Here is a 3,432-nt window from a genome sequence, read left to right on the forward strand (position 1 = left end):
TGGAGCTTGTTGATTTCACTGCAAAAATCCCCTTGGCATTGCACAATCACATTTCTGGGAGTCAAGCTGTGTTATGTGTGTGAGAGAGGGGAGGGGAGGGCGAAAGACATATTATTTTTATTCCAAAAGCCTGGAAGTAACGCGGGTCCCACAGCCAGGGAATCATTGACGAGAGGCTAAACTAGGTTTAAAGCAACGCCAGTTATTTCTGAGAAGGCAACATTGTGATCTCACCGCGAGTTTCCCAAATTGTGTCAAAATTGGCAGATTTAATCTCTGGTCTCCAAATTACAGAGCAGGGCTGGCAAATTCCCCCGGGAATCCATGTAGCAAGTGTTAACTTCTGATCCCAGCTCGCCAAATGATACACTTGCAGCCACCCACTGTCGACACTGACACACTTGCAACGTCCAGTGGCTCCCATCCTTTGAAGGAGAGGTTTTTCTAAAAGAAATATTAGTCCATGGGAATGTGGGCCTCGCTGGGCAAGGCCAGCATTTATTGCCCATCCCTAATTGCCCTAGAACTGAGTGGCTTATTAGGCCATTTCAGAGGGGATTTAAGAGTCAACCACGTTGCTGTGGGTCTGGTGTTCCATGGAGGCCAGGTCATCTAACGATGGCAGATTTCTCCCCGGAAAGGGGCACTGATTTTATTCCTTTCTCAGAGAACACAGAAACGTACAGCACAGGAATAGGCCCTTCGGCCCTCCCAGCCCGTGCCGACCATGCTGCCCGTCTAAACTAAAATCTTAAAGAACAAAAGAGTCACAAAGCCAATGCGTAGTGTGGACAGGGCCAGCCCTTAATCCACTATAATAATAATGACAATCGCTTATTGTCACGAGTAGGCTTCAAATGAAGTTACTGTGAAAAGCCCCGAGTCGCCACATTCCGGCGCCTGTTCGGGGAGGCTGGTACAGGAATTGAACCCGCGCTGCTGGCCTTGTTCTGCATTACAAGCCAGCTGTTTAGCCCACTGTGCTAAACCGGCCCCTTAAATCCATCTTGCTTCCTCCAAAAAAAAACAATTCGAATTGAATCCAATGTCCCAACTAAAGAACACAGTAAGAAGTCTTACAGCACCAGGTTAAAGTCCAACAGGTTTGTTTCAAACACGAGCTTTCGGAGCGCAGCTCCTTCCTCAGGTGAATTCCTCAGGCGACTAAAGAGACACAAGCCAGAGAATAATAATCTTTATTGTCACGAGTAGGCTTACATTACCACTGCAACAAAGTTACTGTGAAAATCCCCCAGTCGCCACATTCCAGCGTCTGTTCGGGAGAATTCAGAATGTCCAAATTACCTAACAAGCACGTGTTTTGGGACTGGTGGGAGGAAACCGGAGCACCCGGAGGAAACACACGCGGACACGGGGAGAACGTGCAGGCTCCGCACAGACAGTGACCCAAGCCGGGAATCGAACCTGGGACCCTGGCGCTGTGAAGCAACAAAGATCCAGGCTGACAAGAGCAGGCATTACGACCGATCTCACGCTTGATCTTAGCCAAGAAGCACCAGATGAGTAAATCAATAGCTTTATTTTTAATTTAACTTATAGCAGCTACCATGGTGAGATCTGAACCCATGCATTTGCCTGGGCCTCTGGATTACTAGTCCAGTGACAGTACGTCTATACCACCATCACCTCTTTGTTTACTACACCCATATTAGGCAGTTAACAAACTTGGAACTCCAATTGTATTTGCTACTAGACTATATTAAGAGAAGGCATCCAGTCTCACTGAACATCTGGAGCAGTTGTTGGGCTATTCAATTAGTCATCAACATCTGGGTCGAGAAGTGGATAAAATTGACATCAGCCTCAGCTCTTGATCGCCATTCAAGAATGGTCTAATCCAAATGCCACCATTGCAATGGTCCAATAAACCCATGTCCTCCATCCATTGACTTCTGTAGGCCGGTGAGAATCAGGCAGGAGAAGGTTATGATCTGCCTGTGATGGGCAAACCCGCACTGGTGTACCTCGCCAACCGCTCACTGTATGGACTCGCTGGTCACCTGTGGAATCACTACCCCATCCCCCCGCCACAGCCTAGCCGAACGGGTCGACACTTCAGGAAGAGAAAATGGAGTCTTCTTTGAACGCTTGAACATTGCTAAGTGGCTCCAAACAAAGCAGTGGAAACCATGTGTTGCCTCGAGCCTGTCAAAGTTTCAGAAAGGACAGAGCAGAAGGAGAAATATCCAAACCCCATTGAGGCATTTCAGGGACCTCATCCCTGACAGGACTACCGTGCGACCACTGACCGAACTGCAATTGTTGTACTGGGGCGGGGGTGGGGGAAGTTTTGAAAGAGTAGGAAACAATTTTTTTTCTAAACTTAGAGAACCCAATTCATTTTTTTCCCAATTAAGGGGCAATTTAGCGTGGCTAATCGACCTACCTTGTACCTCTTTGGGTTGTGGGGGGCGAAACCCACGCAGACACGGGGAGAATGTGCAAACTCCACACGGACAGTGACCCAGGGCTGGGAACGAACCCGGGTCCTCGGCACCACGAGGCAACAGTGCTAACCACTGCGCCACCATGCCAGCCCGAATAGAAAACAATTGTAACACAGACATGGAATGGGTGCAACAGAGCATCCATGACCAACCTCTTTGGCTTCAAGGGACATACTGTCATGGGCTGTGAATTCTATATAATGAAAGGATGTTCAAATGTGTCAAGGGTTAGTTCATTGGCATCTGTCTTATCACCCACAAGCAGGCAAGAGTTATTGGAACAGGAAAGGGACCAGAAACATAAGATGGGCGGTAATGAAAGCAATCGAGAATTCTCGAGAAAGGGCAGCACAGTGGTCAGCACTGCTGCCTCACGGCGCCAGGGACCCCGGGTTCGATCCCGGCTCCCGGGTCACTGTACGTGTGGCGTTTGCACATTCTCCCCGTGTCTGCGTGGGTCTCACCACCCTCTCCCCCCCCCCCCCCCCCCCACACAACCCAAAGATGTGCAGGGTAGGGTGGATTGGCCATGCTAAATTGCCCCTTAATTGGGGGGGGGGGGAAATAATTGGGTACTCTAAATTTAGAAGAAAAAAAAGGAGAATTCTCGAGAAAGGTCTTTGCCCGGAGAGGGTGACGAGAATGCAGAACTCGCTGCCGCACATAGTCGTTGAGGTGGATAGAACGGATGCGTTTAAAGGGAAGCTAGGTGTACACATGAGGAAGGAAGGAATGGAAGGACATGTCAAGGGGTGGATACAAAAATAGGTTGGGAGAAAGCACCCTGTGGTGAATAAACACCAGCACAGTTACAAAGAAATGACATACAATTCCCAGCACAGGATGACACCATTTGGCACATCGAGCCCTTGCGAGTGATTATGGACAAATCTCAGACCTAGCCACCCGTTTTTATACCATAAATTTGACACAGTTCTATGTAATGGAAGGTCCAATAGCTCCG

Source organism: Scyliorhinus canicula, chromosome 23 (assembly GCF_902713615.1).
Source record: "Scyliorhinus canicula chromosome 23, sScyCan1.1, whole genome shotgun sequence".
Taxonomy (NCBI): Eukaryota; Metazoa; Chordata; class Chondrichthyes; order Carcharhiniformes; family Scyliorhinidae; genus Scyliorhinus; species Scyliorhinus canicula.